The sequence below is a fragment of the Aythya ferina genome (genome assembly GCF_964211825.1).
Source record: "Aythya ferina genome assembly, chromosome: 1".
In the NCBI taxonomy this organism is placed as follows: Eukaryota; Metazoa; Chordata; class Aves; order Anseriformes; family Anatidae; genus Aythya; species Aythya ferina.
Genome location: NC_140296.1, coordinates 5,015,001 through 5,041,126, shown reverse-complemented (window position 1 = coordinate 5,041,126; position 26,126 = coordinate 5,015,001). Strand labels below are relative to the sequence as shown.

The following is a 26,126-nucleotide window of genomic DNA, read 5'->3' as shown; positions in this document are numbered from 1 at the left end:
GCTACATCTGTTCAACTACCTTCATCTCAGGATGGGCAATTATGGCACTTTGAGTAGGTTGTCCCTGAAGATCAGTCATGTTTCCTTGGCCCCTTTGTGTTTCGAGTCAGTCTTCCATGGGATGCTGACTAACAGATTTCCTGAAGGCAACATTTTGCTACTCATCTTCTTCAGTCACCAAGGCAATCAGCTCCAGTGCAAGCATGAGTGGAGTGTCACAGCATACAGGGAGGTTCCTGAGCTGGGGAAACTCCAAGTGAGTACAGAAACTAAAGGAGCCAACACCTCTCATGAGAGCAGATGATGAGGCATGATGGGGCCTGGAGTATTGACAAACATCCCCATACATGCAAAAGGTAGCCTTAGGAAGTGTGAGCAACCAGGGCAGTCAAACAGGCCATGGTTCATCAACAGGGACAGTATGTGTGTCAATTTGCATGGCAGTTTGTGTGGCAGCTTGTGCGGGAGGGCATGCAGGGAGGGCACTGTCACTCATCTAACTTCCAATAGTAGTTGTAACCCTCTCGCAAGAAGCTCCAGTCATGGTATCCACTTGGCAGAAAGCCATGTCCTCTGCATCCCCTGTGGCCTATCCAGCCACAGAAAGTGGTGTAGCTACCCAGACAGATTTCCCAAGGGAAGATGTGGCCACACAGGTCTCAGGCTGCAGGGTGTGCCCAAGGTTTCTGTCAGTGTCTGACAACAGCACTGAGTGCACCTGTGGGAGCTGTACCCAGGGAGAAGAACTACTCAGCCTTGTGGAAGAGCTTCAGGAGGAGATGGGCAGGCTGAGGAGTATTAGAGAGTCAGAGAGAAGATCAGCTGGTGGAATCATGTTCTACCATGCCTGGAACAGATGCATCAGCGGCAACAACACAAGAAATGAAGGATTCCCTACCCTTTTGCTACCAGGCAGAAGGAGGAGACGTATGAGACAGTTTCTGCTCAAGTCAGCAGGCAAATCCCCTCCCTGCCTACCTCACTTTCCCAGCTGCCCTTACACAACAGGGATGAGACTCTGGAACTTGATGGATGGGCAAACAATGAAGGATGAAGGTCCATCCAGATTGGACAGAGGACTTAGAACAAGTCAGCCTACTGTCCTTCTGAGGAAAAGGAACAGAGGGGAATGTCATCACTCCCCTTTCTGTGGGAGGGCTTGATATGCTGACCAGACCCAACCCATAGGGAAGTCTTCCCCTACTCTTACCCTGGGACCCAGGTAAGAGACATTACTAGAAAACTCACTAGCCTGATGAGTGAGTGAGTCTGGTGAGCTACTTCATCATTTTTTCTCATTACCACTTCACTCTGATCCTGGCCCTTAAAGTCAGGAATTCCAAGACTGTCAGGACTTTTGTCTGTTCTTTTGAAGAACTTAACATGTGCTCTCCATGCACGTGCATCCATCCATCACTATACTCCGTTGACACACTCCAGCGTAACAAATTATCCCACCAATAAATGCATAGCCCTTCAGTTCTGCATAAACATTTAGAAAAACCTCATGTCTGATTTCCTCTGCATATGTGCACCTATATGTGCACCTCTGCATATGGGCCCCTTTAGATGGGCCTGCATTTTCCTATAGAATATTTTGTTTCTCTAAAGTGATCAATTGTCTTTTCACTAAAGGTGGTTCAGGTGGTAAATGAGTATTCTTTTTATACAATTTTTCACTTGTCTTCATTCATTTAATTATTGTCTTCTTCAGAATACTTTCTTCAGAAGTTGCAGCTAAAGCTCTTTAGTTATATGGATCACATTTGTTCTCCTAACTTAAGATATTAAAGCAGTCATATGGTACCTTTCTGTCTGAAAAGGTTTGTTACAATCCTAGTATCTTGATCACACTACCATATGAAGGAGCCATATGCTGTCACAATCTGGGAACTGGATGAAGACCACCATATCATGTAACATAGCCTGCATACCAGCTTCTAGTCACTGTTAATATAAAAATGAAAATATCTTCTAATTGTCTATAAGAACTTCAACCCATATAGTTTATCCTCAGTCCTGCTTCACATCCCAGTTCATTTTAGTTGATAAAAGTGAAATCTCTGTGGAATAAAGTGAAAATATTCAGTTACATTATATTTATATTCTGTAGTTGGTACCTTTTCTAATATTACTGTATCTATGATATCTATCACAACATGCTTTAAATTTCAAGACGTAAAAAAAAAAAAAAAAAAAAAAAAAAAGATGAATGCAGACATTAACATTCTCTTGGGCTTGGCCCATATTTCAACTTAGGTAAACAGGAACTTTGCCTAATTTATTGGTTCTCGTTATAACTCTCATGTAGAAGTTGAATTCCCCTCCATTTAGGAAATTCCCCTTCTGCCTGGAAAATGACATTTTCTGCTGTGCAAATCAATCTAGAAGAAGGGACACAGTTGGCTAATATTTTAGAAAAATGACTTTACTTGTCACCAACTAAATTGTCATGATTTTGACCCATTTTGAAATTATTTAACATTTTCTTCCTTTCTCATGCTTCATGCATTATTCATGTGGATTCTCACTATAGTTGTACTATGTTTCCAGAGTTGGGATGTTTTGTATAGTCACTCTTAAGAGCGATGGTAACACAACATTTGTCAAAGTGTCATAGTGAGCAATGAAACCTCATTATATGTCACTCAGAAAGCTGAATGAAAAGTGATGCTACATCTAGGCAATTTAATACCTAAATCATGGAAGGTGAAAGACAGGAAACAAGTTTTCATTGCTTTGATGGTATTCCAGTTTGATTTTTTCTCTAAGAGTTGTCACATAAGTCAATGTTAATATTCTTGGTCTTGATCCTTCTCTGCTGGAGTTACTGGAAATTTCACCAGTGATTTCACTGGGAACAGAAATAAACCCCAAGTGAATGAAATTACTCATGTGTAAGAGTTTGCAGGATGAAATCCTTCAGGGCAAAGGCCGTCAATTTTGTTTGCACTGCACAGCACTGAGGACATTCTTCCTGATAGACTTGAAAAAAAAAAAAAAAGAGTTGAACACTGCATGCCATACCATATTGTTATTTTGTTGTCCCCTTAAAATATGAGGTCATTGCTTAGATAGGAAAAAGAGGAAGTGCAAACAGTTAAGTATGACTAATAAACTGTATGTTGGAAATTATAATTTCTAATAAAAAAAAAATAAAATGCTGATACTCTACATTTGCATCTTACTTTTAGACAGACGACTTTCTCTGTGCAAAATTTCCTTTTCACCTTGTCTAACTACCTGGATATCTGTCTTTTTCTTATGGATGAGATTCTTTGCTACTAGGGTGATAAAGAGTCTCTATTCACTAAGCCTGAAGACAGAAAAAAAGTTTCATCTATATAATTGATCATATCCTAACTATTTAGATTACATTCAGTAAGACCTCTTTTCTATTTTCTGAGTTTAAACTTGCCCAGTTTCCATCAAAACAGTCATACAATGGAAAGAAAACACAAGCAGAATAAAATGTAAAATAACATTGATCAACAGTGCAAGCAATATAGACTGTATGTCCTTAAACTGAGTGTATCCTCAGCATAGATTAAAAGATCAGAAGAAACATCAGTGTTCACTAGGGTGACCTTACCAAAACCCCATCTTTCCCTAGAGCAAAATTTACACCTATGGGTGTAGGGTGACCTCAGAATCTAGGCTTCCTAACAGCATGATTTATCTCCATCTAGCAATTTCATTAGAAAAGGTTTATGCAATAAAAGAAACTAAAACCAAAACAAAACAACAGTAATAAAAACAATGACAACAACAAAAAACAGGAGTTAATCCAAGGATGACAATGTAAAAACATAAGCATAAGCTTTACCATGTTGACATACAGCCACACTGTCAGTCATTGTCAAAATTACAGAGCATAACAGCATATCACATCTTTTCCTGTCAAAATGTTCCCTCTGACAAAGGTCAGTGCCTTCATGTCATAAATCTATTATCCTATTATTGTCATAAGTATCATGAGAAGAAAGGAGTTGAGCCAAATGTTTGGAACAGATAGAGTCAATGCAACTTAATTCAGGAAAGGAACATATTTCCCATTTCCCATTGTCAGGATGCCAGGCATCAGCATGAGTGTTCCCTCTCACAATCTGTTTGTGTTCCAGTGAGTAATAGCTTTTTACTGGCCTGGAAAATGACTATCCTATTAGTACCAAAGTGCATTCACAGGATCAAGTGCCTTTTGAATAGTTAAATACATTTTACCCTTTAAATAGCCCAGACGGCTTTAGATGAAACCTTTAAAACTATAGCCAATCTGCTGGAAAATTAAAAATATAGTAAATTCAGTACTGAAATGAGGCATATTTATGAGCTACTCTAATATACAACCACTTAAAATAGTTTGTTACTCAGAATATATTAGGATTTTTTTTTTTCTCTCCACAAGAACCAGTAACTCCAATAAGTCATGTGCAATTGTAATAGATGGAAAATAAGGTAAAATTATAATTATAATAGGTAATATAACTAGGTAAAATTATAATTATAATATCTGGCTTAAATTATGTCTAATTGTTCACAGTGGTGTTTTGTTTCACATCCGTTTGAAAAGATCCCAAACCATCATACATCATAAAAAACATGAGCATGAGTCTCAGTAACTTAGTAATGCCAAGGTGAACCTGGAGACATGCAACTGAAATCAATAAATGCACAACAGCATAAAACTGTAGGAAGTTCTAGTACTAAAGTCATACTAAATATAAACCTATGTCAGTTAAAACACGTATAAACATGTCAGGTAGTGGCAATGATAGAAATCATCTTTTCTGGTTAAGACTGACCTATTTTTTGCCATCAAAAAGAAGACAATACTAAGTCAAAAGACTTTGGCACATGGGCAAACTATTCCACAGAATAATATGAGTGAGGAATATTCATGCTTGCTGCCTCCCAAATCAGATAGAGAAATTGTATTCACAATTCACAAAATTCATAATTCACAAAAATGGAGGTTACACTCTGGTGTAAATTGTAGAGTAGACTCTAGTCTAGAGTTTGAAGCATCTGATTATTCAGTTAAAGAGTATGGAATTGCAGTGCTAGAGGATTGATCGAACTATTTGTCATCACTTACTGATAAACTGTGATCTTCACTATTTTTTTTCCTCCTATTGAAAATTAAACAAAAACATTGCAGATCTCATATATGAAACAAATATTGATCCCTCATTATGAGTGAATGAACCTCCAGGATTTACAATTCTAATAACATGAATTTTAAAAAACAACAAGAAGTAAAAGTATATTGTTTGCCTGACTCCTATACTTCTTTATGAACTGAAAATGGGAAAATACAGGAACTTGAAAATAAAACAAAGCCTTAAAATAACTTAAATAAAATACAGAAAACATGGTCAACCCCATCTTTACTCCCGAGGGAAATTAATCTAGAGCTATTAACATATCCAAAATGATTTTAAATACCCCACCCTTGCTCTTGCCTCCTCCTGCACTTAGTATAACTGGAGAAACTTTCCTGTCAAAGGGAAACTCTGTATAACTTTGTAGCTTTCAGAAGACCTAATGGCTATACTTTGCCACCCCTTTCTTCCTCAGTATATTTCATGGGTTCCAGCTCTGGTTTTAATGTCTTCTAAGAAATATTTCTAAATAAGTTTTTAATTTTCCCTCCTTAAATTCTATTCAGTTTCCCCTTGATCATATATTTTGACTAAAATCTGAATTTTGTCATAACCTGCCAACAATTCTGTCTTTTCATGACTCTTGGGGTTACGTAACTTTATTTTTTATTGGTTGTCTTAAAATTGCATGAGGAACACTATGATAATGTTATTGTTTTTAACATTTTGAAATAAATTAATAGTAATTCTTACTTTAAGAATCTGAATTTTTTAGTTTTGTTGGTCTTAGGTGTTCATTAAATATGAAAATAAAATATTGATAACCCCTAGAATTGAAAACAAACAAACAAACAAACAAAAAAAGTCGTGGCAATGGAAATAATGAGAAGATTCCACTTTTTTTTTTTTTTTTTTTTTTTTTTTTTTTTTTTTTAAATTGATTGTCCTATTACTCATATCACAAAAGACTAGGAAGTTTTTCAGTCATCATTAACTTCCTCTAACATTTCTGATGCAGTACATAGATAAATTTTGTATTCTGATCAGACCTGGGAACAGAAAATTAATATTAACAGTAAATATATCTTTGGTTCATCTACATTTAAGTTTAATAAAATACTGGGAGAAGAGGAGGAGGAGGATGTGTATCTTCAAGTATCATACAAAATTTATACCAGCTTGGCTACCTTCATATATTTTACAGTCATGGCTTTGATTATGGCCTTAATTCTACATATATGTTTACTCTTGATAATGTTTTTTCCTTTTTTTTTTTTTGGCAGTTGGCCGCATTTTCACCAGATTTGTTCAGACCTCCTGCTGGTGTTATTAAGGTAAGAGTATTAGATGTGGCCTATGTGTACTTTAAGAAACACTTGTCATCAACTTTGATGTACAACTGAGTATAAAATCAATTAAGAATTCTGTTTAGAGATGGTGTTGGAGACTTTGTTGTATGGGAGAGGCATGTTTTGTCAGAGGAAAATGTACTGCAAAATGAAAGGAATGGATAGAGCTTTCAGTTTTATGCTTTAACAAAGCATGCAGAGTGTAATAAGTTGAGCTGGTTTTGGTAGTCTTAGTCACCATTTGGTGCACCATGGCTCCTGCACCAGGAATAGGGTTACCTGTACTCTGAATTTTGGTACATGTTCCAATTGCATTATCTTGACCGGAACTGAAGATGCTCAGCACAGTCAGGATAAGTAGGCATAAAAGAGATACTAAGATGGTGATTTCAGTTGTAAAAATTAAAATTGAAGAGCAATGATTGTGCTTCTGTTTTCTTGCTCCCTTTATTACATATATTCCCTATTAACTTTGATATGGTTTTGGTTATAACTTTGGGTGTCATAATCCTTTTGAACTGAATATGGATTTGTGTCCTAACTACTAGGTTCCTTTAGGAATCATAACTCAACATTTGCTAGTTTTTCTGTCTAAGGTATGGAGAAATCTTTGTAACAGTTTAGCAGCCTGGATCCAGATCTGATGTGCACTGTCTTGGGCAATCCACCTGTCTACAACTACTTGTCTTTTCTCAGAGACACCATTGTTATAATACTTATGTCACCTAATTTGCAAGTTATATGGATTCCTATGTGTGGCATTTTCACTGATGGCTGGATTAAAGATGACATATTGCTAGCCATGGAAGGAGATAAATTGTTGAAATTTTCAAAACTGCTCATCAAAATACAGAAGCCAGAGTTCCAATCTGAATGCGTGTTTGCAATTAGCAGCATGTGGTTTAATCTCAAGGGGGACTACAGTTTATTTCAACTGTAGAAATGGCTGGTTCAAGCAAGCTGCTACATTTTATCAGTGAAATATTTTGCACCCTCTACTACAAAGTCCTGTGTGGATGTAGTGAGATGGAAACTATTATAACGTACTTGTTGATGTTAATTAACCTTTTTCTTTTTTTTTTTTTTCTTTTTTTTTTTTTTTCATGTTTGTACTGAAATTATCATAAAGTCTTAAACCTGGCTGGAGCCAATTAGTGCATTTTACTCAGGCAGAAGATATTGTATAACTGCCAGTACAGAAGGAATCAGACACAAACCTAAGACAGCCTTAAACATGAAGACAGTGTTTTAAAATATATATTTTTACTTTCATCTTTGATTTATTTTCTTCTATTCATTTTTAAAAAGTTTTTACCTGTTTCCAGGATATCTAGAAATTTACATTATAATAAAAAAAGAGGTCCTTATAGGACACCTGGAGCTACATTTTTGTTGTTGTTGTTGTTAGCTTTATTATTTATTTATTTATTTAATGCAGAGATGCAAACATTGCAACAAAATTAGGAATATTTAATAGACAGATTTAAGTCATATATCTGTAGGATGGAATTAGAGACTTGTATTTATTTATTTATCTCTGTATTATCCTTAGTTAGTCAAGCCTCCAAGATGTTATTGAAATTCTTCTATATAACCAATCTGAAATATTACTCATTTGATAAGACATTATAATATAAAGGGAGAGGGGCTTCCTGTGTTCCATATTTTGTCATATTAATTGTCATGTATTTTTTGTTGTTGTTTTTATGATGCATGCCAAATATGTTGTATATTAAGTCACTGCCATTTACTTCAGATAAAATTGCTCAGCTCCTTGCTTGTTTCTCTATCATTCACTTGATGGAAGAGCCATTGAAAGAAATGTATAACATCACTGACATTTAAAAACTTTAGTATAAAAAGTATGTGCTATAGCTATCCACCCTGTGAACATATGTGGAGCAGTCTGTGTGTGGTTTACAGTGTCAAGAATGAAATCCTTGTGTTTGGTTACTGCATATTCAAGAGATGCAAGACTCTGTGGAACAGACTTCTAGGAATGACATATTGTATGAGCATGATTGTCACTATGTCCTTTCTAATATAAAACCCCAAAACACAATAGGGAGTTTGGAGGTTTAAGGTTTGGAGTTTTAAACTCCATGTTTAAATATGGAGAGTTCTCGCATGTCCAGTCTTTGCCACCTCAGCCCATTCTGTTTATACCAGACTCATGGCTGCTCTGACATATGCTCCTAACATCAAGTCTTCAAGGAGCTCGCTCTTGTAGAAATGAGCTCTACTATGTTGCTCACACATCCCACACAAAATGCCCTCAGTAGAAAAGGGACAGAATAAGCATTGTCAGGAGTTTTTTTCAATACAAATATTTCTAAATCCAGCTACTTTACACTTTCTGATCAGAACAAAGGGAAAGAATTGAAATCTGACCTGAGGCTTTTTAATATTACATGAATTCAAGTTGTGCAAAGACATTTAAAGAATGCCTTTGTGAACAGATACCATGAGACAACAACCAATAGTGCAATCTCAGCTACCCTATGATTCTATACATATGCAAAAAGTCTCCAGCCTGACAAAAGAGTGGCTGTTACCCAGTACTGTGATACTGTCTTCTTTTTATTAATCTCTGTGGGTTGATTTTGGAACAATCTTCCCTGTACCCTGAGATCCTTATGGTTGAGAAAGTATTGGGCTTGCCTTGCAAAACTCACTCAAAGCATCTCAGTATTCCCAAACAGAGGACAATCCACTGAGATAACTTGGAAAGACCACAGTAGAAGGCAATGGCATTTCCTAGCAGGATCTGTCCGACTATTTACTAATTCAGTCAGTCAGAGCAAAACATTGGTATTCACTTAGAATGGGAAAGAGCCATCTGCTGAATCCCCCAGGTTGTGTCTTCCTTTCTTTCTGATCTGACTATGGGTATTTCAGAAGTCAAGTTTAATAACAGATTTCAGTTAAGCTGTAAGTCACACTTCAGCACTCTCCAGACCAGGAACTGGGCACCTAGCATTTTGTTAAATATCATTTTCAGATAATTTACTTTATTCAAAAGCTTCCTTTCCTCAATATGTTCATTCCCTGCAAACAGAAGACTGTCATCACCTGCTCTCTACTTGTTTGCATGCTGATAGCTCTTTGCCTCTCATAAATCCCATTAATTAATGAATAGTCAGCAGGGAATTGTCTCCTCAGGCTCATTAGAGAAATGGACACTAAAATGATATGAAAGCAGCTGCCTCCTTTCTGTCATTCCCTTCTGATGGCTACTGCTTTCCTCATCAGTGCTAAATTATAATGCTGCTTTGATTAGCAGTCCAGTTACTTGCTGCAGCTGCATATGGAGATGGAAATCTTAACTACACAGTCATGTGTAATTGATATTCTCATCAAACTGTTAACATTGTTAAAAAAAAATAAAAAAATAAAAATAAAAAAGCACATGTACGTATATTAAATCCTGCTGGAAGTTTTTTTTTTTTTTTTTTTTTTGACCTTGTGAGCAGATTGAAAAGGCATATTATTTCTCAAAGCTTTCTAATAAGACACTGATTATTACCTGAGCTCATTTGGGAATGAGAAGTAAAATCTGTGAAATATCTCAGGCTGGAAATCACCTTAAAGAGAAACATTTTGAATCATCTTTCCAGTGCCTGAATAACATTTCTATGTGGAAAATAAATTAGAAATTCTATTTATTTTAAAGCAGGAAACAAGGTCTTCAGAATTTCATCAAAATATTTATAAATATATATATATATTCACCACCATAGAATAAATCTATGTTGGACAGAGTATCTGTATTATGGTTGATGTAAAAGAGCATGACTTAAAAGATGTTGTAACTCATATAAGAAGGGCAGGTTGCTTATACTTGTATTGGGCAAGACCTGCCTATAAATATATTTATATTTAACCTGTGAAAAAATTTGGATTAAATTCTAACACATCCCTTGTTTTTAAAGTTTTATTCCTAAACCAGACCGGAACCCTGTACTGAGGCTGCAAAGACTTGCCAGCCGTCTACTACAACAGTCTGTAAACATCAGACATTTTCAAGGTTTGAGATGACATTAACAAGAGTTGTTGCTAACTGCTGCTTAGTGATTGGTACCTTCACTCAGATGAAATCGCGTTACTCACTTGGTTCTGGGACTAAGTAGGAGATGAGCCATAGGATGAGGAGAAATCTTTTTCTGGTGCTGACTTACGGTGCTGAAACCTAAATTCACCCCATAGAAGGGAAGAGAAAAATTTCTCTAGGGCACACCAGAATGCATCTATAATCAGAACTAATAGAAGCAAATATTTCAACTACAGTCGTAGGATTAATATGTTGAGTACAGTTCTGAAACAATCTTAAATGAAACAAAATGAACAATCTTAATGCAACTTCAGACCTTGTCTCTTTGTTCATGGATTTACCTTTCACAATTGGATTTGGACTTCTACTGTCCAATGCAATCACCTTCTTATGTCAAAAGCAAAACTGCAGATGTGTTATCTTATTTTTATAAACACAGAATCATTGTCTGATATGGCCTGACCTGGTAAATTGCTCAATTTCTCCTGGATGGCATTCTGTTAGAAGTTTCACTCACCAAGACAGTTTTGTGCAAAGTAAATCTAGAGTTTCTGATTAATCTACAGTGAAATGGGAACTAAAATACTGATTTTTATGTCATACCAAGGGGAACTTTTGAAGGGAATCTCTATTTTTATTTGCAGCACTGTTGGAATGACATCAGTTCAGTTCCTACTGTGACACAAAACTCCACAAAACTCAGTTTATTCATGGCCTCAAGTGTCTAACTATAATATTGAGATCTGACCCAGATTTTCTCTGGTAGCACATTTGGTAGCATCTTTTTTTTTTTTTTTCTATATTTTGAGATTAAATATCTAAAAAAATAAAATAATTAAAAAAAAATGTGATTTTGACTAGATTTTATATGTAGATATCCTAACTTGTTATAGAGACCAGAGGGTTCAGTAAAAATTTTCTTGATGAAATAGGAGATCTTGGCTCTTCATGAGATAAATAAAATTTATTTCAAAATAAATTTTGAAATATTTGCTAGGAAAAAATGTCAGTTTTTCTTTTCTTTTTTAGACTTTTATTCAAGGCCTGTCTGGACGCTTACCTGGGCAGCCTGCTGTAAGAAACTTGCTTTGGCAGGGGGGGTTGGACCCGATGATCTCTTGAGGTCCCTTCCAACCTCTACAATTCTGTGATTTGGTGACTTAACAGAGAAATTTGACCCTTAAAATGTGGCAGCATGACTTTGAAAAAGTAGTTGCAAATTTCCCTTCTATCCATCAATAGAAATGATCTCTGTTTTTGTTGGTAGTTATCCAATAGATATTGTTACACTATGTAAATAACCTAAAATATTTCCTTTCCTCTTTCAAGTGCTTAACTTCTTTCCTTCTTTCTTTGATAGCTTGTAATTGTCACAGTATTATTCTGTATTAATTGGATAATATCTCCCTTTGAACTGTCTTGTAGGAGTAAAGAAAAGATCTAGCTAGCATAGTACATCATATCTATCACAATTTTCTGTGAGTCTGTAGGGGATTCACATCTTTTATTAGGGTTGCTTTGAAATGTCATGGCTCTGTCCTGAAAAAAATGGAAAAGAATATTCTCTGTACAGTTTGTAACTGTGCTCCAAGCTTGGGCACCTGAGCAGCATTGATTAGATAAAATGAATTTAGTCTTAACAGGGTGATTCACAGGCATGCTATAAAGTTCATAGTGCAAATTCAAATTTTCCAGTGTCTTCCGATGTTTTCAGCTCAAATTCATATGAAACAGGATTCTGAAAATGAAACAACCATTATCCCAATAACCCATAAACCCAATGCACATTACTAATTGTTGCAATACCTAGCCTTATTTTTTATTTTTATATATATATATATATTTGAACAGACATATTAATAACTTTTCCTTTGCTGAACAGAAATCTCTTGAAAGTAATTCTCTAATTCATGGATCCAGTAAGGTAGACAAGACTTATCGATTCATTTCACCTAAACAGCCCAATTATATTTTGGCAGTAGTGATTTTACTTCTCAGAGAGGTTAAATTTGAATTTATTCCACATACATGAAAAGTTTTACCTCTTATAAAACCTTTCATGCACTTCTCCATGCCTGTATTTCTTTTTTTTTTTTTTTTTTGTTATACTGATCTTCAAGTCATTAAATGATTTATGCCTCTAAGATAACTTATTAATTATAATACACTTTTCTTGTTAATTAAGAGGTGCAGTTGGCATAGTATTTGATGTTGTCGCTGAGTTAACTCATTAAATCCTTTAAAGTAAAAGCCAAAGTATGACTCTCCTAGTGTTAATACTGCTTTTCCCCACCAATTGCCATAAAATATAATCCAATGAAACAGAGTTCATTCGTTACAGAGGGGTCAGACTATCTATCTGCTAATAAGGAACTCAAAACAGGAGAGAAATTCAGATTATTACATTTAAGATCTGTGTCCACAGATCATGAGAAGGGTGGAAAAGGGTTTTTCCATAAAAGGAAAGGAAGGCAAAACATCCTATATATGTAAAGATTATTATTATTATTATTATTATTAAACATACACACAGGTAAATCAGTATTAGGTACCAGTGCTTTGAAAAAAAAAAAAAAAGAGAAAAAAAATTTCTAACACAGAAGTGAGGAGTATCAGGTAACTTGTATTAACCTGAGAAGGGTTGTTTTTCATGTATTTGTACAGCATATAGGTCTATAATGAATGTGTTTTGATTGAAATAACTTGTGGTTAAAGCCCTACTGGAAGTCCTGTGATGAAAACACTTCATCTGAGTCTCACTGCCTGAAGAGTATTGCTGCTGGGATTATTGACATTGGTTGGCAGTGTGGTGAACTGAAGCTATTTTCACTCAGTCAGGAAGCCAAAATTTTCCTAAGGCAAAGAAATAATAAGAATAGGGTAAAAACATCTTTCCAATACAGATTTAAAAATATTTGGATGAATAATCAGTTAAGATGTAGTCTTAGGTCCATTATACTTCAAGAAGGCTTCAACAGATGCAGGAAATTACCAGCATCATTGATCTCTTCCTAGGTAGTGATGTTGTGGTTTGCTATTTTGCCCAGAACTGTACCAGTTTCACCAAAGGCCCCTGTGTCAGAGAACATGCTTTGTTTTACCTGTACCACAATTGTTGTTGTTTGTTTTTTGAATGTTTATTTTTCATATCTTTTATTTGGCTAATATCAATATTAGCAACAGATAGCATGTTTGGTATATACAAATATTTGTGACCAGGGTACATGCATATATATGTTTCTGACAAGATAGTACAAATGATTTTTCCTGTGGTTCATTTCTCATATATCAGTTACTTCATCAACTTTTTTTTTTTTTTTTTAGAAACTCAGAAAACACATCTTTATATATTCGTTGTCATGAATGTAACTAATTGGTCAGCAGTTTAAGACAGTGGAAAATGATAACATGTGAGAACATCAGTGTGAATGTTATGTAACCTGTTCATATGAATGAAAGAGGTAATCAATTCTTTGACTATTCCCACAGATAGTTCTAGATCTGTGTAATTTCAAAATATCTGAACAAGAAAATACACTTACACTTTTATGCAAACCTTGTTCATGTTTTCAGACAAGGAAATATATTGTCATGTATATCCTATATAGAAATTCATAGAAATAGATTAAAAGAAATTACAATAATCAATGTTATGTAGAAAATGATCAGTATTTGAAACATTAATCTATTGCTACTTACATTTTTCATCTAATTCAAAGGCTCATGGAACTGACTGATATAATTATTGATTTTATTTTTTTCGTCTTTAATCTTTAAGTACAATGCTCTTTTTCAAAGCAATACTCATGTAAACAGATCATGAGATCAACATTCTTTCAGCATGATACCAGGGTACATGGGTTATATTAGAAAATGATGTGTAACCGGTTGCTTTTTAGGAGTGTATATGAGCTATATAACAATAAAATATTTATTCAGCAGCACTGTATCGAAGCAAAATTGTAACTGAGTACAGCCAAGAGAGTATATACATTTTATTAAAATAAAAAAATAAATAAAATAAAAAGTTTCTCCTTATTTTCAGAAATAAATTGATAAATTGTCCTATTGTATGAAAGACCTATTTACTCAGAGGTTAAGAAAGGTTTTTACTGGTCTTTTAAAGCATAAGTTCAAGTCAAACCATTAACAAACCTGTAAAAAGGAAGAAAAAATTTAAAAAGTAACAAAAAAAAAAAAAAAAGGAAGTTTGAAATTTTAATGATAATAATTGGAATTTTTGTGATAATTGAAGGAACAGAAAGGATGTGTAATGGTTTAACGCAAAAAATAAATGTGTATGTCTTCATGTTGGTTGCAATGTTTGTCAAAACTAAAATAAATGGATATGTATTGCATATTAGATATGGAAACAGCTTAACTAGCAAAGAAAATAAAGGTATCAGAAAGATGAGGTGTTTCCAAAGCCAGGAATTTGAGATGATATGAACAGAAGGATTTTAGGGTTATTTGCGGCACAGATAATAAGATGGATGATTTTTGTTTATTTATTTATTTATTTTATTTATTTTTTTATTCATTTATTTATGATATTGTGATATTTGAGTGATATACACAGCTGCTGTCAAGAGGACCAAATTTAACAACTTTGACATTTCATATATGTAAAAGCAAAATACACATTTTAATTGGCAGTTTCATATGGGAAGTAGCTTCCTACAATCACAGGTTATAGGACTTGATCATTAAGGGAAAAAAAAAAAAAAAAAAGAGGTCATCAGCTTCTTTACTCTTCAGGGAAGGTTAACCACTCTTAGATACTCTTAAAAAAATTATCTTTAGATACTCTTAAGAAAATTACCCCTAAAGAACCCTTAAGAAATCAGCTGATAATTTGCCATTATTGAGTTTGTCATTATTTGAGTTTTATTGAATTTGTTAAAGGATCTTATATGTAAACAAGTGAAGTTGTATATTCTAAGCCTTCATGAAGCAAAATCAGTACTTGGGATGGGGGGAGAGGGAGGGCAGGCAGGGATCTTGAACAATGGTCAGAAAAATGTAAAACAATGAAAGAATTATTACATTTATATGTTCAGGTAGCAGAATAGAATATTAAAATCACAATCTCAACAAATCTGTACTCAGTCTACTCTGATTTTAAAGGTGAGATCTGCTAGATGATTAGTTATGGACTAAATTTATGAAATTTTCAAATTTTGGAAAAAAATGTAAAGATCATTACATTTCAGACAAGGTCTATTGAGCAAACACAGCTTCCCCTGGAGCTTTGTACTCCATGTAATTACATTCCACATACAATAATTGAAACTTGTGAATACGTCAAACTGTGTGTTTTCACAAACCAGCAGTAATCAACTCAGATTATTTAAATTCACTATTTGACATAATTGGTATAAATATGACAGAAGAAAGATATTTCTAGGGTATATTACTTCATAACTATATCAAATGACTACCTGGGGAGATAACTGCATTGTGTTCCTATGGAAATCTGCAAGATAGAAACCCTTAGTACAAAATTCTTGTTTTTTTTTTCCACAAATTTTACTTCAATTTACTAAAAGATTTTCTAAAATTGAAGTGAAATCTCTGCAGCCTGGGAAGATCCATGTACCTCTCTTATTCAGAAATTACCATATAATCACGCAATTAGAAACTGCTGGCCAGAAGCTCAGCAGCTGTCAGCAGGAATAGCTTCACTGAAGTCAGAAAAACAATGCTGATTTTTAGGATTAAAATTGCATTTCCAGGGAGAATACTGATGCTGGTTGCCCTACATTGATGTAATAGACTTGTCACCTCCACAAAAACTACTCTAAGACCAGCCCAGAGATTGTTGTACATTTCATGTGTGACAGAAATGGCTCTCTAGGGCTTCATGAAAGCCTAATGCTGATTGTTGTTTCCATCCCTTCTGAACCTTTGAGATGGCAGCAGACCCTGAGGGAAAAAAAAAATAAATTAAAAAAATCTCCAACATGTTTGCTTTAGGGAGTGTTGGATACATTGGAAGGGAAGGGGAGGGCAGGGAGTGGAATGGATCTGAATGTCCTAAATTACGGTTGAATGTAAGGTCAAGTTCATTTTTCTCAACCTGATGATTGGCTGGCAAGAAGACACAAAAGATATTAATTGATAACATGTACCACTGACTAGGCTCTACTTATTCTATTCTATAAATAGAGTCGTTAAAGGAAAGGGACGCATGAGAAAACATTTGTACATGAGAGCTTTCTGTGCTGCTGTGTTTTACAGCAGCACAGCTCTGACCACTCTTTGGCAGTCCCTGGAGGAAAGATGAATTAATGAAGAGAAAAGGCAGAAAGCTATGTAGGTAACTTTTCCATCCACTTAATAATATTTGTGTGGAATCAAAGCAAACAAAAAAAAAACAACAGCAAAGCAAACAAAAGCTGGCTGACACTTCCCCAGTTGTATCAAAGATGTTAAGGAGCGTTGTAACCACCAAGCATGTATTTTACTGCAGCAGGAAAACAGTAAGAGCAGGCTGCTTGAAAAAGGTTTTTATCCTTCCCTTCCTCCCTCTGACTATGGAAAAGGCTGACTTGAAACTTGTTAAATCATCTTGTTTCTCTCTGTAAGCTCCCTCAAGAGTCAGAGCTCCCTGTGGACATTGCCTACAGCAGTGCTCTGAAGTGGCTAGATGCGGGCAAGTGTCTTAGAAAGGACAGCTAGCTTGTTTATCATTTTCTGACTCTCTCTCCCTCTCTCTTTTTTCAAAATAGAGATACTGTGTGTTTTTGTTCTGCAAACAGCCTGATCTGTAGATGTATATGAATCTGTAGAACTGCAAGATTTTATTTTCTGAGTTATAAAAAAAGGAAATCTATCCAACACCTGGTTTAAGAATAAATGGTAAAAAGAAAGCTGTAGCTATGTGTTTCAAGTATGAATCAAATATCTTTGCCTCAGCTTGTTTCAAGGATGTGTACATTATTGGTCTGAAAAAACAATGCAAAAATTGTTTCTCAAAAAAATATAATATATATATAATATATTAATATTATGTTACATTATATATTATATGATAATGCATATATACAATTATAATTAAATGTATATAATTAATTACAATTAAATTACATAATTAATTATAATCAAATTACAATGTAATATATATAATATAGTTATATTTTATTATATTATATATGAATATAATATATATTCATATTATATATATATGTACTATTTTTCTTTTTGTAGCTGCAGAATGGCCACTTGAGCTGTCTGGTGACACGTAAACAGCAGGAAAAAAATGCTCTCTTTAATCAATGTAATGATTTAAATTGATACTACATTCCCCTCTATCAAAAGCCTAGATAGAGATAGAGAAAAGGCCTTAAGCCAGTGAGGGTTGAGACATATTAACGATCTTGTGAAACATTCACATGGAATTCCAAGTGAATCAGTAGAATTAATTCACAAATTATAGTTAACGTACTGTAAGAGCAAGAGATGCTCAAGCAGAATGAAAATGCAGTAAATAAAGCTCAGTATGCTTTATAATAAAGAGCTGACACACAAAACAGACTGCTTCAGTGGAGAGCATGTAGTAGGGGGAAATATCCCTTCCACTTGTCACATAATATTCCCAGATGAAGCACTTAAATAAACATGCCACTCTTCCTTTGCATGTCCTCCCACAAAACTGTCAACGAAGCGAGGTGTATGAGTAAAACTGGAAGCCTGTGTGGAAAAGGAAGGATCTTCATTTTCTTTATGCATTCTTTTATTTATACAAAAAGATGGCAAAGAACAGACTTTGACTCAGAAACCTGTTACTGTTGGTCAAGAACAGTGCCTTTAGTATGGAAAGAGAAGCTATGTGAGTTTCCAGGCTCAAAGGGTCTCTTATGGACTTGAAATCATTCAGCAACCAACTTGATTTTAGTCTTCACAAGATCTTTATTTTCCACTTGCATTAGTGATCCCCAACCCTATCTTTTCCCATTTTTTCTCCAACTATAAAAAAGCTTGGGAGGACTTTGGAGGAAATCCATGCAGACAAAGCTAATTAATTTTAGATATTTCTGGTTTCTTTTTCTTTTTATTATTATTTTTTTCCCACCTCTATGCTGGTCAGTGAACTTAGAGAGGGAAATAAGAGCTAGATGCAGTCAGACATGTTTTTATATATACACTTTGCATATTCATGGCAAAAATTTCCATATTTATATTTATGTGTAGGGTCCATCTAGGGAGTCAGGTTGAAAGCAGCAGAAGATAGACCTGCAACATAGGACATAGGTCCGTTCAGGATACAGAACCAGAGATATGACTGATGATAGTTTCCTTAAAACATAGGTCTGAAGTCCATCCAGGACAGGGCTGAAGACAGGTCCACCTAGAGAAGGAACAGACTTAGTTCCTTTCTGTTCCTTCGAAAGGAACTAATGTACCTATGTAAGTACATTATTAATGTACCTATGTACCAAGTAAGGCCACGTAGTGGTCTCAGGGTCCTGATATAGGCAGGTGATTAATGTATATATAATTAATTACAGATTTATATTTTTTTATTTCATATTGATATGATGCCTCAAAGAACCAAGATGCCTCTTACTTGGTAGGTAAAGTTTATATTCCAAACTATAAGATAACTTTTTATTTAACATACAACTTTAAATGCATATGTTTGGGAATTGAAAGTTAGGGAGTTTCAGGTGTATGTGTTCTTGTACACCTTCTTGTAAGAAAAAGTCTCATTTGAAATCTAGTGATTTTAGATTCAATAATAGGCATTCACAGCTGGGGATTTGTCTGCCTGATGTTTCCTCTAATATTGTTTTAGCAGCTTACAATCTTAATTGAGGTTAGCCCTTCTGTGAGTCTGTTGGCATGGAAAATGAAGCATGATTGTTTATATTAAATGTGTGGTAGCATCTGTTTTCAGAATATATTTGTTGGACTAAAAAATGCTAAATATCTTGAAACATATAAACCTGGGATAAAGGATATTTTAAATTTCAGAAAGTAGTAAGAAATTCCTAAATAATGTTAACAAGATATGGTCTGTATCCCACTTTCTCTGTGATCCCAAACAAGTTGGTTATTAACAAGAAGGCTTATTGCTGTAATGGTTACAAGTCCTTTCAGAAGCATAATGTAGCATAACAAATAGATTTGTATCAGTGACATGTGCTAATGGTTGTGTTATCTGCCTGAAAATATGACACTCCTATTAACACATCTTGGTTTAGGTTCCCTAATGAGAATTCAAGTTGATTTTAAAAGACAGTGATAAGAAAGTTATTACATATTAAACAGTTGCCACTTGTTTATTTAGCACATTTACTGAAGATTTATAGCAACAAGAGCTGTTTTCATCTGCTCAAAATTTATCTACTGAATCTTCCAGGGGTGTTTGTTAGCACAGACACGTTTAAACCATATTAACTTTTGGACATGCAATAACCAGATCAGATTAATATAATCAAAAGTCTTTAATCATCCAGGTTTAAGAAAAGCTTTATAGTCATTGTATCACTCACTGTATTGCTCTGGGTTAGATTTTACTAATACATGTAGGCAAACAAGAGCTAAAGAGAACTATATTTTTAAAGGTATGCCCAGTGCCTATAATGTAAAGCACGATCCATTATGTTAAAGTGTTGGTTCTACTAGCTAGTGTCGTACTGTGCTGCATGAATGCATTTTCTTAGTCTGTTTAGGGTGTGCTGATAAATTATTCTTTTTGCTAGACTGTTTGAGCACAAGAGATAGACCTGATTTTCCTTTTACTCCAGTTTTGTATTCATAATCTCTAGCACTCTATTTTTGGAGATATTTACAATTTTTAATTGATAAATTAAATCAAAGATTGAATACTGATGTTATGAATTGTTTTATAGGGTATTTGTCGTGGTTTAACTCAGCCAGCAGCTAAAAACCACACAGCCGTTCACTCACCCTCCCCCCTCCCTCTCTGGGATGGGGGAGAAAAATGGGAAAGTAAAGCCCATGAGTTGAGATAAAGACAGGAAAAATCATAATAACATCAATAATAATAACAATAATAATAATAATAATAATAACAACAATGATGATAATAGTGCTACTAATAATAATGTGTACAAACAAGTGATGCACATTGCAATTGCTCACCACCCGCTGACCGATGCCCAGCCTAACCCCGAGCAGTCCTGGCCCTCCTCCCCCGGCTAGCCACCCCTATATATTGTTTAGCATGATGTCAGATGGTATGGAATACCCCTTTAGCTAGTTTAGGTCACCTGTCCTGGGTCTGTCCCCTCCCAGCTCTTGCTGCACCCCCAGCCTGCCCGTTGGCAGGACAGAGCAAGAAGCTGAGATGTCCTTGGCTTGGTGTAAGCACTGCTCTGCAACAATTAAAAATTTGTGGTGTTATCAGCACTCTTCTCATCCTAAGCCAAAACATAGCACCCTACCAGCTACTAGGAAGAAAATTAACTCTGTCCTAACTGAAACCAGGACAGTATTGCAAACTGGACTTCATAACATATGTTAGTTCTTTCTCAAAAGTTCTAGCTTTCCCCTACCTAAAGTGAATTCTTCATCACACAATCACACTGAGGTATAATTTACAAGATAAAGCAGAATCTTTTTTATTCTGCAAAAATACAAATATTTATCTGCAGTCTGAGGCACTGTTAATTAAAATTGCTTCAGACTGTTGTTGTCCTTTGCTGAAACCACAAGGAAATGACTTCTGTGTTATGTTAAGCCAAGGGACTATGAGGAGGCACTCTGAGATATCATCTTGATACTGGATTTGAAATTCCTATTGCTCTTCACACTTTTCTCAACTTGACTGGACAGACTGTAAGTTGTCTGATACTCAGTGCTGAAGAACATTCAGTCCTTTAAGACAGGATACTTCCACATGCCCCTCTGAACTTCAGGATTCTCATTTCATTGGTTTAATTTCTTCATGTATTCTGTCAAAGAGGGATCAGAAGAAGGAAAAGCAGTGATAGTGATATCCTTTAACATGTAGCAGAGGATTAATGCAACACAATGTCCAGGAAGATGAGAAAAGTATTTCTTATGTCTAGAGCTCTGAAGTCTGTAATTTGTACAACCCTAAAGAAAGCTGCAAATCTATATATGGTTGAAAACAATAAAAATGCATTCATTTATTCAGATTGAATAAACTAATAGTATCTTAGAGCATATTGTGCATTTTAGCTGTCTGTATCTAAAAATCTGATATACTCATTTTAAAACCTAATACTTTTTCCTTTGTATTCTACAGTCAACAAATAAAAACTTGACTTCACTTTACAAATGTTTTCACAAACAAACTCATTCCTGAGTGTGTTCTGGCAAAACCATAGTCCTGGCTTTGCACTTAACATGCCACGTGCTTCTGTACAGAGAATGAACTGATTACATAGGAAAAAACACAATATCTCATATAAACTCAGGTGGGATTTGTGTGAAAGTTACTGAATACACTGGGACCATATCTACTGTTTAGGGGAACAGATCTCTCTCTCTCTCTTTTTTTTTTTTTTTTTTTTTTTTTTATATACACAATTTTTTAGAGAATGCCAAAGCTCAGGAGACTCTCTTTACTCATCTGAAGGTTTTGGTTAGCAGTGTTGTGGAGGCTGTGTATACAGGCACCAAAATGCCAGCACGATGATTAACAGAAATTATCTTCAGCATCAACAGCTGACTAATATAGGATGGTAGGACAACTGTTTAATAATCCTATCAGAGAGGAAAGAAATACGATTGTGGACACAAAGCTTCATCTGCTTGGTGTTACACAAGGTAGAGTAATGTGTAGTGCTAAGCTCTGAAATAATGTTGGTAGCTGGCTGTCACATCCTTCCACCAGCCCCATCCAGCAAATTTGCCTATTTTTCATGTGCACATTCACAAATCGTCTTCCCTTCTACAGTGTCCGATCAAGTGTGTAACATTCTTTTTTTCCACTCACTGATAATGAGTCAAAGGCACAGTATAGCCTCCAGAAAGAACATGAGAAAACAAGCTTCCTAATGACGGGAGATGGACCTACATTTACTTCTATTATGTCATTAGAATTAGATATAATCCATGCCAGAGACCTAGGAGATGTGTATCTCAAGCTGTCAGTTATCTTTATAGCTGGCCTTACTTCTCATGTAGAAAATCCTAAAACCCCAGAGTTTGAGAGAGAACAACAGTTTCCCAGAGTTTGAGAGAGAGCAACAAAGGACCTATTTCTCTTACTTCTCTCTGTGTATTCTCTGCTGGCCCCACCTGAAGCCAAAATACAGGGGAAGGCATATCTCTGATTTGTGCTGTAACTCACCCATGCTACATCCTCTCTGCAGCACAGCCAACAGCTGTCCCATTATTGCTGGAGCATAATCGGGTTAACCCCAAAGAAAGAATGTGTTTTATAGCATGCGTAGTGCCAACAAAACATAAAGAGCTCCAGAGGTGAAAGCCACCAACTGATTGTGGTCAAGTCTCTTGCTTGTGTCTGCAGATTTCACACCATGGGAGTGCAGCACCAAGTTATGCTACAAGCATGACCTTCATTTCTGTAGAATATAAGGGATTAAAGGACAATCATCAACACTTTGTCCTGTGTTTTACCTTGTCAAGGTAGCTTGTAAAAGGGGATTTATCTGCATCTCTGCACTGGTGTGGATTAACTGGGAGCTGTGCTGAATTTTCCCTGTGTAGTGTGCTGTTATCTCAAAGTGATCATAATAACAATGTCGTATGGTAGAAATGCTAAATGTTACTGAAAGCAGGTATTCTGCTCTGTGCAGATAATGTGCTTGCTGGTGCACTGGCTCTATGTTGCTCTGGTACATGGTCCAGCCTGCAGCAGGAAAAGCTAGTGCCAAGAAACTTTCTGCCTCTTCTTTGGAGAAAACGTCCCTATGGGTAGCTGTAACAATATTCTAACAATAACAAAAATTTCCCTGTGGGTAGCTGTTGAGCAATACCGCTCAACCTCAGAGTTAAAAACAAGGTTGGCTGGGTATATTTTGCTGCATCCTAATTTCACACAATAGATGAAAAACATTTCTGAACTATGGTACCCATCACACTGTAAGGAAATATTTGTGGTGCTTTGCCCTTTGTTCAACTAGAATGACCTTCATTCGGACATTATAGTCATAGTGGAAGAAGGAACTGGAGATGATGTGGCCTTTAGGAAATGCTTTAAAAATGTTTGTCTAGGTGCTATATGAAGTATCCTGTCATTTCTTAAAGGTTCAACATGTCATTTTTACATATATCCTCTTGTCTTTCACTTCCAACTTCACTTTATACTTCACTTTCACTTCCATATTCTAAGTAAGTTTTGTCTCAGCAAAATAAGGAATAAGCAAAGATAAAAATTCCCAAAGTTATTAAAACTAAATCAAGATGTACAATACAGTAATACGATCTTACAGACATTTCAATTTCACTTTTTTTTTTTATTTATAGGTCTTTATTCATATGAATGGGGTTGAAAGAGATTGACTATTTTTAATTGTTTTCTTCTAACTATAAAAACACAATGTTTGTGTAGATTTCTTAGACATTTTATTTCTTTTGGTACTTAATGGCCTTTGTATTTCTTGTTTCATGTGATACATTCAGGCCTGTCATATCTGCTGCCCAAATCAGTCTTTTCCTTGATGACATGTCTCTTTCTTTTAATGTGATTGCCATTTAAAAATAAATAAATAAGTAAAAAAGTCTATGCTTTCTAATGCTAGTGTGAATTGAAGCTGTGTTGTTTTGTTTGTTTGTTTAGACTTGTTTTTTGATTTTCCTTCTCTATTACATAGGAAATTGAGTTAGTTATCTGTGTAGATATGTGGTGTCTATTGGTACACTTTTATATTTTATATGGTTACCTACTCTTCTTCAGATAGCTTTATGCATTTATAAATTGGAGGAGGGGGCTCATCTCTCTTATCACTGCTGCCCTTTGCTCTTTGCTGTGCAGTCTTGTCTCATGACTTACACATGAGCTACTCATTCACCTACACACTCACAGATCAGAACAAAAATTCCAAAATGTCAAAATTTCACTGGAGAAAGAGCAGGGAAACCTGTCAGGTAGTGTCTAAGACACTGATGACAACTATGACTTACAGCCTCTGGTGTTCTGACACAATGGTATAAAATAAAGATACTGTAGATGATGGACATGGAGCCTTATGTTTCTGTAAATTCAGTAGACTATTTTTTTTTTATTTTTTTTGGAAACCTTATGTGGGGATGCTTGGGCATAATGGCTATAAAAACACAGTGACAGAGAAACGAGAATGTTTTCAGTTTGCTTTTCATTTACTGTATGCAGATGAATAATGCACAGACCAATGGATTACTACTTGGACTTCCTCTGTGTGGTTTCTTCTGACACAGACTTATGGTGTGCAAAGACAATGTTAGCTGACACTATTTTCTAGGGTAGTCATAAGCATATATTTTTCATTGTCTCCCACTGAACAATTCCGCTCAACACTCTTTCCAAGTTGCACTTTCAGTAGGGAACAATTATTACTGGCAAATTCTAATACACTACTCCGTGAAATCTTATTTGTTGACTTACTTTATGGCCAAACATGAAAAAGAAGTTGCTTTCTGCAGTCTGTCTTTTCTTTAGCTTTCTGTGACAATAACATTGTTCTGTCTTATTCTGGTCTATAGGGAACATGTTTATCATTCAGTTTCTTTGCATGATATTCCCTTTCCAATTATTACAAGCAAATGTAATAGCTAGTTTTTCAGGTCACCTTGTCTCTTGAGCATGGTTCTTACAGTTTAGGAGGTGGGAAAGCACTAAGAGAGACAAACAAATGGATGCTTTTTTATTACTGTATAATATGTTACCTTGAAGCATCAAGGACTTTGTTTCTAATATAGACATAAGCTTATTTTTGATGTCTTCTGCCATTGATTTTCCATCTCCCCAGCAAAGCATTGGTTACTTAGTTCCTCACTGTCTCCAAAATACATGTGGACTTCATCTGTCCTAATGTCAAGATCAAGATTCAGCTGCCTGTACACAAGTTCTAAGTAGTTTTTAGTACCAGTTCAGATACCCTGAAATATCTGAGACACCTTCTTGGGCTCATCGATATAAAAAAGGATATTTGTATTCCAGTGGAACTCTATCTGAAAGCCAAGTTCACGTAGTTCACATACATGAACCGTGATATTTGAATACGGAACTGAATCCCGCCCTGAAAGCTAGATGAGGTCAATCCTACCTTTTGAAGCAATTTAATGGGGGCTTTTAGCCAATTATGTCTCATAACTGCACCGTAATACTAAAAAGAGTTTGTAAGACAAAGCAGATATTTTCATTCTGGTGTAAGGGTTCCATGTTATGTTTGACATCATTTAATATCATTTAATATTATTTTCATGGTTAGGACTTCTGCACACTAGTTATACACTGAAAAAAAAAAAATAAGCATTAAGCACAGACTTTCAGATAAAGTACAAGGTAAATGGTGGTGTGAACATCATCACAATTGATAAATCATTTTCCCTAGGTCTTATTGAGTATATGGTCTGTTGATTTGCAAGAGTGTTTGTAGCAGCACCATCTAGGGGCTACAGCTAATAACAGTGTTAACATGCAGGGAAATTTCCAAAACTATTTTTCTGTCTCACTGCCACAGC

General features: G+C 35.2%; 1 protein-coding gene across 2 annotated transcripts in view; it reads left to right on the top strand.

Annotated features, from left to right (window-relative positions):
- TENM4 (teneurin transmembrane protein 4) overlaps positions 1-26,126 on the top strand; it is a 1,677,033-nt gene that overhangs the window by 561,094 nt on the left and 1,089,813 nt on the right. For both annotated transcript variants that reach the window (XM_084535211.1, XM_084535210.1), the window contains exon 4: positions 6,386-6,436. The gene's annotated coding sequence lies outside the window, so the exon portion shown is untranslated. The remainder of the gene's footprint in view (positions 1-6,385; positions 6,437-26,126) is intronic.